Here is a 14,953-nt window from a genome sequence, read left to right as displayed (position 1 = left end):
ACTGGTCAAAATGGATGGATACGGAGCTATACGATCTCGTAGTGACCGTATAATCACCTCATCACGTATAAGCTGCAGCCTCGGCGCTTGTTTTCTAGGGTTTGCACTCTTCACACTCTCTCCAGTATATATATACACACTGGAGCCTCAACGCTTGTAGTTGCTCTCTTCACACTCTCTCACCCTCTCCAGATCTAAACAAGACTTCGTTGGCCTCTCTCTCCCCTCACTACTGGTCTGCTTGTAGTTGCTCTCTTCACACTCTCTCACCCTCTCCAGATCTAAACAAGACTTCATTGGCCTCTCTCTCTCTCTCCCCTCACTGCTGGTCAAAGGGCCGGCAGGATCCGTCCGTCGGGAAGGGAAGGAGGCTTAACGCTGTCGCCGTCGGCGAGGGAGGGAATCCACTACTGGCGTAGCTGTTCACTTTCACCCAGCGGCGGCGCGGGAGGGCCTCCGACCCCTTCTTCTTCGCCATCGTACATAGTGTGGGTCAAACGGCCTTCGGTCGCCCACTGAACCACACCCCAAGAACCTTAAGGTATAATTTACTTATTCCACATGCATTGCTCTAGCTGCATGTGGGCTTTTTCCGCTTCTGCACTCAAATCTAGGTGTTGGATCAAACAGGAAAGTAGTGGGGAAAGTTGTATACCATGAACCTAGGACGTGGTTCAAAGAGGAAAGGAATGGGGGAAAGTAGTGGGAAAAGTTGTATAGCATGAATCTAGGACGTGGTTCAAAAAGGAAAGGAAGGGGGAAAGTAGTGGGGAAAGTTGTATCGCATGAATCTAAGACGTGGTTCAAAGAGGACAGGAATGGGGGAAAGTAGTGGGGAAAGTTGTATAGCATAAATCTAGGACGTGGTTCACGGAGGAAAGGAAGTGGGGAAAGTACTAGTACAGACTGGCTATCCAGCACCTACGTTGGTCAAAAAGGGAAAACAATGACAAACGCAGTACACACATCTGTAATGAACTGATCTTTTGTTTTGGGGACAAGGCTGTAGAGTTTGAGCAGGACTAGATTTGATGTGCTCACATAGGGAAAGGTGTATAAGATAACAAAACTGGGACCAACACAAATATGCTCCTTGGTTGTTTGTTCTTTGTTGCAATAGACTATGCATCACCCCAGTACATCGGTAGATGCACATGGTGCTGGTGCGTCCACTGTCCCGTGCAACTCTTTAGTTGTTGTTAATCTAAGGCCCTGTTTGGTTAAAACTCCCTAGTCCCTACCTGCTTGGTTCCAGGGACTAAACATGTACTAGAGGTTATTAAATGACATGCTAAAAGACCATGTTACCCTAGTAATGAACTAATAGAGACAAGGTGCGATGCGTGGCAGGGGCAACTGTTGGAAAAGGTCCCAAAAAGACTCTCCCTCGGGGTCTTCTTTCTTTAGTCCCAAATGCCCACTTTTAGTCCCTAAAAGTCCCTCCTGTTTGGTTTAGATGGGACTGACACGGATTTTTTTAGTCCCTCCACCAAAATGTCCATGTAAACAAGCACCCTATAATAATGCCGCTGGAAAATTGATGCAATGCCACAGTTAAAAGCAAATTACATGTTTAACGAATTTTATCGTTAATTAATCTGTCTGTTAATATTAATCAATGCCACTGTTTGAGAAATGCTACTGTCTTGCTTTCTTTCCCATTTAGATAAGGCAGATGCTTCTTTTTGTTGGCTTCTGTGTCATCCACCGTTATTGACCACTAGTTGTTTCCTTTGCACCTCTGTGTAAACAGGGTTATCTACTTCACCTCGTTGCCATTGTGACCTTTTGTTGCACTGCACAAAACACTTTTGTTTTAAGAGTGTTTTGTGAAGTTCAACCAAAATGTCACACCGACAATGTTGCTTGATTGCTTGATCTTAGTGGAACTGCACAAGAGGAGATCTTACTTCCTATCCATGTTGGCAAATTTGGTTCGGATCTTCTTCTTGTGAGTTTTTTGAATTCCGCGTCATGAGAGGTCAGTACTAGCCTTCTTTCACATGATTCTGCAGTGTGCTTTCATATGTTGTGCTACTTGTATGGTAATGTTGGTTGATTTTAGTGAACTGCACAAATGGAGACAAGATTTCCAATCTGTATGTGCACCACAATATCTCATTGAGGTAAGATAAGGATATTTCACAATTGTTGGCCTGTAGTTTGCCACTTTCATCAGAAAATTAATGTCATTGTTTAGTGCTATACTTGTGCAACCTAATTGGCATGCCAAATCTTCCATTGAAGGCGAAGCTTGTCTGTTATTGACCAAGTGATGAAGGGGAAGAACAAGCGGAAGAAAAACAAAAATCAACTCCTGGTGTTGTAATGAAGCACTGGAACTATGATGACACAAGTAATGATATAGTTTTGCATCTTAATTTATTGCTATGGCTGGAACGAGCAATTGTTTTGCCACTGATTTGATGCCACTCGTAATGTAATACGTAATTATCTCTACTTGTGCAAACATGGATCTTCTTTGAAGATACCATATATTTTAGTGGAACTGCACAAGAAGATGTTGGAAACATTAATCTAATTGAGGAGTATATAGTAAGCATGGCCACCATAGTAGATAGCAACAGATGGTCCCCGAGAAGTGCTTCATCTGTATGCTCTACACAATAAGCCTCCTGACAAAGGTTGGTACTCGCCCACTGATTTCATCCATATGATTGAGCTTTGTCATCTCTATTGGTGTTGTGCTACTGTTTAGATACTGTCATCAAAAAGTGGTATTGTCCATGAGAAGTGCTTCATCTGTGCTGTTTTAAATATTTCCTTTCCTTTTTTTCGAGCACAAAAGGGATGCTAGCATTTAGTTATCCTCTTGTCTTTGCACAACAGGATCATCCTCCTCTGAAGAAGAATATGGAGTACGTGAAGTGACTAGTTTGGATTATGCCAGGATGAAGAAGCCCTGTCTATCTTCTCATCAGAAGGAGCAGTTGAAGGATGGTTACATTACCCCCCACAAGACCAAACTAACTTCAGCTCAGAAGGACTGACAAATATCCATTTTCTTGCTGTGATGCGCGAGTACAATGTTGTTCTAGGATTCTTTCCAGTGAGTTCCATTTTTCTGAAAGTGTGCTCTACATGGACCATGTAGGTGCCTGTTTAAACTATCAATTCATAGTACAGTTTGCTTTATACTAATCACTTTTTTTGTTTTGTGCAAACAGGGGTGCTCAGCTTGATTTCAATGGGAACCGCACAAAATGTTCATGAATACATCGAATCATTCATTTCCACCACAAGAAAGGAGGTGCTGATAAGTTCAAGGCATTGCAACATATAAGGGCGAAATCATACAAGCTACGCGTGAATTTGGTTGATTTTGGTGGAGTTGCACAAAAAGAACATCAGGTTTATTTAGCACGAGGTGCCATGTCAATGTCCAAACCGATGGCAAACCCTGCCCATTCCACAATCGTAGGCATTTGATATTTTGGAATGGGAAAACCTTGTCAAATTTTGCTCATTGATTTTAGCAAGAAGACATGCGTTTGATATTTTCGAATGGGATGCCCTTTGCTGTCAGCATCATCGATCCATTTTTTCTTTATTCTTTAGTTGTGAAGTAAATATTGGCTCTGACATGTGAATCGCTGAGATGCATAATCATCGATTGTTTTGAATGTTCTCTATGAATTGTCAGGCCTGTGTGTTTGATTGCAATGTACAGGAACGCTAAAAAGCTGCTCAAACTCTTTGTACTCCTTCTGTTCCTTTTTACTTTGCACATTGTGAAAGTGCACACTTTTTTCTATAAGATTGGTCAAAGTAGAGATACTTTGACTGCAGACAAAACTTGTATGTAGACTAGAAAGGACCGGAGGGAGTACATGTGAAACTGCTGCAAACGAGATGATCACCTGGGAATAATGCTAGTACGCATTGTTTTGCATGTTCATCCAATGCTAGTGATACAAGAATTCGAACTAATCGAAATAAATTCATTCATACACGGTCGGATTTCATATAAACATGCCGGATTTCATTACATTTCATACATTCTTCAACTAAAAAGGGATGCGCTGGAGGTATAATTAATTAACCGAAGCTACCCACCTATGTCCGGCTGAGCCGAACAGAAGCTTCAGTGACTTAACTGCAGGTGCGGTTGCGTAACTGACATGTGGCCCAGATGCATGTTGGGCCCACGTGTCAGTCAGCCAACTGCACCAGTAGTTAAGTAGAAGCAGCGTCCTTCTCCAACATAGCTCTCCGACTCCACGTCGCCGCCAAGAAGCTAACCGGCCGTCAGTGGTGAACCCGCCTAGCTTGTCATAGCGATTAGGGAAACTAGGAGCCGAATGATCAGGATCCCCACATGACAAACACCTTTGTTCTTGTCATTCTTCTTCTTGAAGTTTGTGTGTTGCACAGCCTTGTTCTTCCCATCAAACTTTGCTTTACCATCAAACCTGCCCTTGTTCTTGAACTTGTGGGGCTGGAAGTTCTTCTTCTGTACCAGATTGGCACTAGATCCTCCCTCAATTGCTCGAGCACGTGTGTCCTTTGCTCTCGCCTTTTCTTCCACATCAAGAGTGCCAATGAGATCCACGAAGGAGGAAGCTTAGTGATGATACCTCCGGCAACAAACTTGTCCGGTAGCATACAACTGAAGTGCTCAAGTTCTCTAGCAAATGACTGTATCTCATGAGATTGCTCAACCACGGAGCTCTCTTCAATCATCCTGTAATCATAGAATTGCTCCATGATATACAGCTTAGTGCCAGCAACCAGAGGGTAGCAGCAGTGGTCTTACTTGGACCCGAGCGGCGGCGACCTACCGTGTTCTACTCTTCCTCGTTTTCTGTGTGGCGCGGCCTCTCATTGGCAGCGGGGCGGGGTCTCGGTGGAGCCGACGATGTCCTCTATCTCGTTGCCGGCGGGCGGCGTCTCCGCAACCGCGTATCATTAATGTGGGCGGCAGAAGGACGGACGGACGGCACTTGTGTCGTTTGAAGGCGGAGCAATCGCATGCACGGGGAAGCGGGACGGGCAGCGCTGACCATTTCGGGCGGAAAGTGCGCGCAGGCGAGGGAGGCGGTCTGGGTGGGCCAGGGCAGTCAGACTCGTGCTTGGCAGCGGGTCGGTCTAGCAGCCGGACATGCTGGCTCGCCAGCTACCTCACCGAGCTAAGCGACGACAATCAGACGATGGACGTAGCTTCCGACCAGGAGCCGGCGCCACTGTCCAAGCCGGTTCATGCCGTGTTCACCATAGAGCAGGTGCGGCCGCACTTCGACGCCCTAATGGCGGAAGAGTACCAGCGCAGGAGGACCTGTGCTGCAACCTCCGTCTCCTCAACGAGCACCGGTGAACAAGCGAACGACAATGCCGTCGCGGACATGTGGCCCTATGATCCTGGCTTCCCGAATGAGCAACTGGCGCTGTATCAGACCATCCGTAGGGCCTGCGAGGCCCTCTCCGTCGTCCTTCGAGTTGTTGCGCTCGCCGTGGCGCCGCCGTCTTGTGTTGTCAACATGGTCGACGGACATGAGGATGAGGAGATGACTTTACTTGGAGAGGATGACAGTGGGGACCAACCAAGGCTATAGCCGTACGTACGCAAGTGCCTCCTTATTAATATATAAAACTATATTTTTTTTGCTTCCTCCTGGTTTCCTGACATCACGGTCCCACATCATTGTCAACCTATGTAGTCAATAAACGAGAGAATTGCACAAGAAGCGGCCGACAGCTGGGACCAAGCAGGTTTTTGAGGTGTGAGCACTGTAGAGTTTTTCTTGAGCGATGTTTAGCCCAGATATTAATTTTTCTCCTCTGAACAACAACGAAAACATCGCTGCAGCTATTAACTGGGCGGGCTGTGGCCCGTCTAGCCCAGTCCAGATATCCAACCCAGATATTAATTTTTTTCAAGCTGAAAATGGCTAGCCCAGCTATACTTTTTTTTAGGAATACCCATGCAAGGTCAAGTTGTTATTCTCCGCCCCGCTGGGCTGCAAATCTTTCCTAGGAGGGATGCATTAGGCTTAACAAGAAAATGTGCTTTAAGAAATAATAAATGGGATGTAATTATAAAAACTGGGCAGTAACTATAAAAAATGCACCAAACACGTAATTACTTTATAAAAAATTATTTTTGGATATTGAAAATTTTAATTTCATTAATTGTTGCGAGCACAATGTTTCGTTGGATTTTTACGTAATATAAATTTATATTGAAATTGTATTTAATCTGACTAGAAATTTCGGGATAAAAATATTTCGGATCCCATCAAAATGTGGGAAATTTTATTGAATTCTGTTTTGAACGGTTGGTTGAAATGGGCTGTACTTTTAACAAACTGTAAATGGGCTGAAGTAAATTCCATTAGAATTCAAAAATTGGCTGCGCATTCTTACAAATCTCAAAAGGGCTATAAGTTCTCTGCCACACACTTGTGGCCTTACTAAGTTGACGCGTCCCCTAAAAAAAGAGAGTTGACGCGTATGCAAGGCTTTGTCAACTTATAGTCAACACACGGTTCTAGCAGCAGTGGCCGTCGGATGTCCATCCAACGGATGCCGTGCTTCTTCTTCAATCTCGGATATTCTAGCTTCACCCGCCCAAAAAACGATTCCTCCCCCTGACATCTGGGGCGCACCGTTTCGGAAGCTGACCCGTGGGCCTACTAAGTTGACGCGTACCAAGGGCTTTGTCAACTTAGTCAATATAAACGATTCTAGCTATAGTGACTGTATGATGTCCATCCAACGGCCGTCGTGCTTCTTCAACCTCTCGTCTTCTTGCTTCAGCCGCCCAAAGCAGCGCCAGTCATGCCGCCTGCTCCTGCCTCCCGTGGCCGGCTGTGCTGCCGCGCAGGCCTCACCGCCCCCTACTACTCCCACCGCTGGCCAGGGCATCCCTCCACTCACCCACACCCCCTGTTATTCCGCGGCGACGTCAGCCTCACACCGCAGCCGAACCAGTGAACTCTCGTACTCCTCTCCGCGTGGGCATCCACTGCCACGTCTTCCCTGGCTCCGCGTCGTCCCCTTCCTAGGCCTCGCCGTCGTCCACCGCCCTGGTGCTCTCGGCGTGGCGTGGTCAACGTGGTCAAGGAACGACTTCCATCGAAAGAGTACTGTACGTGGAGAGGCTGACAGCTGGGTCCACGGCAGCCACAAGGAAGTGCCTCCTTATTACCCGGAAAATAATTATTCGTCCACCTGACAGCAGGGACCCACCGGACGGGCCACCGTATTTGGCGAAAAAACATTCCCCCCTGACAGCTGGGACCCACCAGACGGGCCAACGTATTTCGCGAAAAAACGTTCCCCCCGCTGTCAGCTCGGACCCATCGGAGGTGCCTCCTTATTACGCACAAAAAAATGAATACCCCCCCTGCTAGTTGGGACCCACCTTGGTGGGAGGCTGACTTGTGGGCCTACTAAGTTGACGGGGACGGAGTGCTTTGTCAACTTAGTCAATTTGAACGATTCTAGCTCCAGTAACCGTACAATGTCCATCCAACGGCCGTAGTGCTTCTTCAACCTCTGGTCTTCTTGCTCCAGCTGCCCAAAGCAGCGCCGGTCGTGCCGCATGCTCCTGCCTCCCGTGGCCGGCCGTGCTGCCGTAGAGGCCTCACCGCCCCCTACTATTCCCATCGCTGACCAGGCCCTGCAGCGATGACAGCCTCACACCGCAGCCGAACCAGTGAACCCTCGTACTCCTCTCCGCGCGGGCTTCCACTGCCGCGTCTTCCCCAGCTCCGCGTCGTCCCCTTCCTAGGCCTCGCCGTCGTCCACCGCCCTGGTGCTCTCGGCGCGGCGTGGTCAACATGGTCAAGGAATGACTTCCATCGAAAGAGTACTGTATGGGGAGAGGCTGACAGCTGGGTCCACGGCGGCCGCAAGGAAGTGCCTCCTTATTACGCGCAAAATAATTATTCCTCCACCTGACAGCGGGGACCCACCGGACGGGCCACCGTATTTCGCGAAAAAAACATTTCCCCCTGACTGCTGGGACCCACCAGCTACATCTTCGCACGCAAGGAAGTGCGTCCGGGCAAAAAAAAAACGATTCGCCCCCTGACTGCTGGGACCCACCAGCTACATCTTCGCACGCAAGGAAGTGCCTGACAGTCGGGACCCACCTGGTCGAAGCGTACGTAGCGTTGTCATTCTGGTCGTGAACGTGTACGTACATATATACTGGTCGATGTAGAGGCGCGCACGTAGCATGTACACGTACATACATCAGCTAGGGTGGAAGAAAGTAAATACGGCCACATACGTACATACGGGCGGGGTCTCGAACGCCTACTTGCGCATACGTACGACCAGGGCTCGTGTACATGGCTGGGTCGGAACGGAGAAACAACGTCGTTGTCGTGTTCATGGGGAGCCAACCGGCTGGGTTGGAACGGAATGCATCGTTGTGTTCATCGGGAGGGCTTGGACAGAACAGCCGATGGAAACGAGGCCTGGCGTACCGCAGAACGGAGGAAACGGCCTTGTGTTCGACCGGCCACGTTCGAAACGGGATCCTGTTCATCGGAAGGGGTCCGGCGTACCGCAAAACGGAGGAAACAGACCTCCTACGGTCGAAACGGGGTCCTGTTGATCGAGAGGGGTGTGGCGTACCGCAAAACGGAGGAAACAGACTTGCGTTGGAGCGCTACGGTCGAAACGGGGGTCCTGTTCATCGGGAGGGGTGTGGCGTACCGCAAAACGGGACTCCACGGGATACTGTTCATCTCCACCGTCGACCCCCTCCAGCCTCCACGGGCTACTGTTCATCCACCGTCGACCTCCTCCAGCCTCCACCTGCGACTGTTCATCCACGGGCTCCTGTTCATCCAGCCTCCACCGCGTGCTACTCCACCGGCTACTGTTCAACTAGCCCTCTCCACGGGCTCCTGTTCAACCACCCCTCCACGGGCTACTGTTCATCCAGCCCTCCACCGTCTACTGTTCATCCTGCCCTCCACGGGGTGCTCCTGTTCATCCAACCCTCCACGGGGTGGTCCTGTTCATACAGACCTCCACGGGGTCCTGTTCATCCAGCCCCAACCGGCTCGATCGATCGGGGTCCTGTTCATCTAGAGGCAACACCACGGGGTCCTGTTCATCCACCCCCACCGGGAACTGTTCATCCAAACCCCCCCAGCAACGCTCACTGTTCATCCAGAGGCAGCATCGATCGGCTTCAGTTAGCAGCAGTAGCAAAGGAATCGCTCGATCGGGTTCAGTTAACAGCCATCGATCGATCGCTCAGGTTCAGTAACGCATAGCCAGCAGTGCAATCACTCGGGTTTAGTTAGAGCCCAACGCCTCGCACCCACGCGTGTGCGTGTACGAGAGAAACGCGCATCGCTCGGCTCCGACCACCCACCCTAACCGGGAACACCCCGATATTTTCCTCGCCCTCGCTTCTACCACGTTTTTTGCCGTCATGGACAGCCCAAAGAATGTCATGCAGTTGCGTCTCCGGCCCGCCCAGGACGAAAAGCCCATTTTCTGTCATGATATTTTTGTCATAGAAGTAGGACCCCACCACATCTATGATGATACCGGGTTTTGTCACAATTATCGTCATAGAAGTGTCATAAGTATGACGGATTTTTTTTCGTTCGGCCCAAAATGTCACGGATGTGTCTTTTTTTTGTAGTGATAGGGCCCATATCTTCGCCCGGAGGTTTCCGGTAACTCCTGTACTCTGATACGTACCCGATACATTCCGAAACACTTCTGATGTCTGAATACTATCATCCAATATATCATTCTTTACCTCTACACCATTTCGAGACTCCTCGTCATGTCCGTGATCTCATCCGGGACTCTGAACAATCTCCGGTCACCAAAACACATAACTCATAATACAAATCTTCATCGAACGTTAAGCGTGCGGACCCTACGGGTTCGAGAACTATGTAGACATGACCGAGACACATCTCCGATCAATAACTAACAGCGGAACCTGGATGCTCATATTGGTTCCTACATATTCTACGAAGATCTTTATCGGTCAAACCGCAATGACAACATACATCATTCCCTTTGTCATCGGTATGTTACTTGCCTGAGATTCGATCGTTGGTATCTTCATACCTAGTTCAATCTCGTTACCGACAAGTCTCTTTACTCGTTCCATAATGCATCATCCCACAACTAACTCATTAGTCACATTGCTTGCAAGGCTCATTATGATGTGCATTACCGAGAGGGCCTAGAGATACCTACTCGGAGTGACAAATCCTAATCTCGAGCTATGCCAACCCAACAAACACCTTTGGAGATACCTGTAGAGCATCTTTATAATCACCCAGTTACGTTGTGACGTTTGATAGCACACAAGGTATTCCTCTGGTATCCGGGAGTTGCATAATCTCATAGTCGAAGGAATATGTATTTGTCTATGTATCCACACATGTATCAAGTTTCCGGTTAATACAATTCTAGCATGAATAATAAGCATTTATCATGATATAAGGAAATATAAATAACATCTTTATTATTGCCTCTAAGGCATATTTCCTACAGTCTCCCATTTGCACTAGATTCAATAATCTAGATTACATTGGAATGATTCTAACACCCATGGAGTCTTGGTGCTGATCATGTTTTGCTCGTGGAAGAGGCTTAGTCAACGGGTCTGCCACATTCAGATCCGTATGTATTTTGCAAATCTCCATGTCTCCCTCCTTGACTTGATCACGGATGGAGTTGAAGCGTCTCTTGATGTGTTTGGTTCTTTTGTGAAATCTGGATTCCTTCGATAAGGCAATTGCTCCAGTATTGTCACAAAAGATTTTCATTGGACCCGATGCACTAGGTATTACACCTAGATCGGATATGAACTCTTTCATCCAGACTCCTTCATTTGCCGCTTCCGAAGCAGCTATGTACTCCGCTTCACACGTAAATCCTACCACGACACTTTGCTTGGAACTGCACCAACTGACAGCTCCACCATTCAATATAAATACATGTCCGGTTTGTGACTTAGAGTCATCTGGATCAGTGTCAAAGCTAGCATCGACGTAACCATTTACGACGAGCTCTTTGTCACCCCCATATACGAGAAACATATCCTTAGTCCTTTTCAGGTACTTCAGGATGTTCTTGACCGCTGTCCAGCGATCCACTCCTGAACTAGTTTGGTACCTCAATGCTAAACTTATAGCAAGGTACACATCAGGTCTGGTACACAGCATTGCATACATGATAGAACCTATGGCTGAGACATAGGGAATGACTTTCCTTTTCTCTCTATCTTCTGCAGTGGTCGGGCATTGAGTCTGACTCAACAGCACAGCTTGTAACACAAGCAAGAACCCTTTCTTTGACTGATCCATTTTGAACTACTTCAAAACTTTATCAAGGTATGTGCTTTGTGAAAGTCCAATTAAGCGTCTTGATCTATCTCTATAGATCTTGATGCCCAATATATAAGCAGCTTCACCGAGGTCTTTCATTGAAAAACTCTTATTTAAGTATCCTTTTATGCTATCCAGAAATTCTATATCATTTCCAATCAACAATATGTCATCCACATATAATATTAGAAATGCTACAGAGCTCCCACTCACTTTCTTGTAAATACAGACTTTTGGTGAACATGATCCATATGAACTAAACCATGTCCGATCATCACGTGAGATGGAGTAGTTTTCAATGGTGAACATCTCTATGTTGATCATATCTACTATATGATTCACGTCGACCTTTCGGTCTCAAGTGTTCCGAGGCCATGTCTGTACATGCTAGGCTCGTCAAGTTTAACCAGAGTATTCCGCACGTGCAAAACTGTCTTGCACCCGTTGTATGTGAACGTAGAGCTTATCACACCCGATCATCACGTGGTGTCTCGGCACGACGAACTGTCCCAACGGTGCATACTCAGGGAGAATACTTATACCTTGAAATTTTAGTGAGGGGTCATCTTATAATGCTACCGTCGTACTAAGCAAAATAAGATGCATAAAAGATAAACATCACATGCAATCAAAATATGTGACATGATATGGCCATCATCATCTTGTGCCTTTGATCTACATCTCCAAAGCACCGTCATGATCTCCATCGTCACCGGCTTGACACCTTGATCTCCATCATAGCGTTGTTGTCGTCTTGCCAACTATTGCTTCTACAACTATCGCTAACGCATAGTGATAAAGTAAAGCAATTACATGGCGATTGCATTTCATACAATAAAGCGACAACCATAAGGCTCCTGCCAGTTGCCGATAACTTTTACAAAACATGATCATGTCATACAACAACGTATATCACATCATGTCTTGACCATATCACATCACAACATGCCCTTCAAAAACAAGTTAGATGTCCTCTACTTTGTTGTTGCAAGTTTTATGTGGATGCTACGGGCTTCTAGTAATAACCGTTCTTACCTACACATCAAAACCACAACGATGTTTCGTCAAGTTTGCTGTTTTAATCTTCAACAAGGACCGGCCATAGTCAAATTCGATTCAACTAAAGTTGGAGAAACAGACACCCGCCAGCCACCTTTATGCAAAACAAGTTGCATGTTTGTTGGTGGAACCAGTCTCATGAACGTGGTCATGTAAGGTTGGTCCGGGCCGCTTCATCCAACAATACCGCCGAATCAAAATAAGATGTTGGTGGTAAGCAGTATGACTATGATCGCCATAACTCTTTGTGTTCTACTCGTGCATATCATCTACGCATAGACCTGGCTCTAATGCCACTGATGGGGAATGTAGCACGCAATTTCAAAACTTTTCCTACGATCATGCAAGATCTATCTAGGAGATGCATAGCAATGAGAGGGGGAGAGTGTGTCCATGTACCCTCGTAGACCGAAAGCGGAAGCGTTAGTTTAACGCGGTTGATGTAGTCGAACATCTTCTCGGTTCAACCGATCAAGTACCGAACGTATGAGACCTCCGAGTTCGGCACACGTTCAGCTCGATGACGTCCCTTGAACTCTTGATCCAGCAAAGTGTCGAGGGAGAGTTTCGTTAGCACGACGGCGTGGTGACGGTGATGGTGAAGTGATCCGCGCAGGGCTTCGCCTAAGCACTAAGACAATATGACCGGAGGAGTAAATGGTGGAGGGGGGCACCGCACACGGCTAAGAACAATTCATGTGCCTTCGAGGTGCCCCTGCCCCCGTATATAAAGGAGGGAGAGGGGAGGAGGCCGGCCTAGGGGCGCGTCAAGTGGAAGGAGTCCCACTTGTGCTCCTAGTCCAATTCACCCCCTTCCTTTTATCGTAGGGGTAAAAGGGAAAGGAGAGGGAGAAGGAGAAGGAAAGGGGGGCCACGCCTCCCTCCTATGGCCCATAGGGCCCATATCTTCGCCCGGGGGGTTCCGGTAACCCCCCCGGTACTTTGATACGTACCCGATACATTCCGAAACACTTCAAGTGTCCGAATACTATCATCCAATATATCAATATTTACCTCTAGACCATTTCGAGACTCCTCGTCATGTCTGTGATCTCATCCGGGACTCTGAACAATCTCCCACTTAGATAGACATCCCTCGAGTCATCTAAATGATCACATGATCCATATGAACTAAACCATGTCCGATCATCACGTGAGATGGAGTAGTTTTCAATGGTGAACATCTCTATGTTGATCATATCTACTATATGATTCATGTCGACCTTTAGGTCTCTAGTGTTCCGAGGCCATGTCTGTACATGCTAGGCTCGTCAAGTTTAACCTGAGTATTCCGCACGTGCAAAACTGTCTTGCACCCATTGTATGTGAACGTAGAGCTTATCACACCCGATCATCACGTGGTGTCTCGGCACGACGAACTGTCCCAACGGTGCATACTCAGGGAGAATACTTATACCTTGAAATTTTAGTGAGGGATCATCTTATAATGCTACTGCCGTACTAAGCAAAATAAGATCACATGAGATACATTCCGAAACACTTCCGGTGTCCGAATACTATCATCCAATATATCAATATTTACCTCTAGACCATTTCGAGACTCCTCGTCATGTCTGTGGTCTCATCCGGGACTCTGAACAATCTCTGGTCACCAAAACACATAACTCATAATACAAATCATCATCAAACGTTAAGCGTGTGGACCCTACGGGTTCGAGAACTATGTAGACATGACCGAGACACATGTTCGGTCAATAACCAATAGCGGAACCTGGATGCTCATATTGGTTCCTACATATTCTACGAAGATCTTTATCAGTCAAACCGCAATGACAACATACATCATTCCCTTTGTCATCGGTATGTTACTTGCCTGAGATTCGATCCTCGGTATCTTCCCCTTGTTCAATCTCGTTACCGGCAAGAATCTTTACTCGTTCCATAATGCATCATCTCGCAACTAACTCATTAGTCACATTGCTTGCAAGGCTTATTATGGTGTGCATTACTGAGAGGGCCTAGAGATACCTCTCCAATACTCGGAGTGACAAATCCTAATCTCGAGCTATGCAGATACCTGTAGAGCGTCTTTATAATCATCCCGTTACGTTGTGACGTTTGATAGAACACAAGGTATTCCTCCGGTATTCGGGAGTTGCATAATCTCATAGTCAAAGGAATATGTATAAGTCATGAAGAAAACAATAGCAATAAAACTTAACGACCAGTATGCTAAGCTAACAGATGGGTCTTGTCCATCACATCATTCTCCTAATGATGTGATCCCGTTCATCAAATGACAACACATGTCTATGGTTAGGAAACTTAACCATATTTGATTAACGAGCTAGTCTAGTAGAGGCTTACTAGGGACACTGTATTTTGCCTATGTATCCACACATGTATCAAGTTTCCGGTTAATACAATTCTAGCATGAATAATAAGCATTTATCATGATATAAGGAAATATAAATAACAACTTTATTATTGACTCTAGGGCATATTTCCTCAAGTCTCCCACTTGCACTAGAGTCAATAATCTAGATTACATTGTAATGGTTCTAACACCCATGGAGTCTTGGTGTTGATCA

Source organism: Aegilops tauschii, chromosome 5 (assembly GCF_002575655.3).
Source record: "Aegilops tauschii subsp. strangulata cultivar AL8/78 chromosome 5, Aet v6.0, whole genome shotgun sequence".
Classification (NCBI taxonomy): domain Eukaryota; kingdom Viridiplantae; phylum Streptophyta; class Magnoliopsida; order Poales; family Poaceae; genus Aegilops; species Aegilops tauschii.
The sequence above is the reverse complement of the archived record's forward strand: the minus strand, read 5'-3'. Positions refer to the sequence as shown.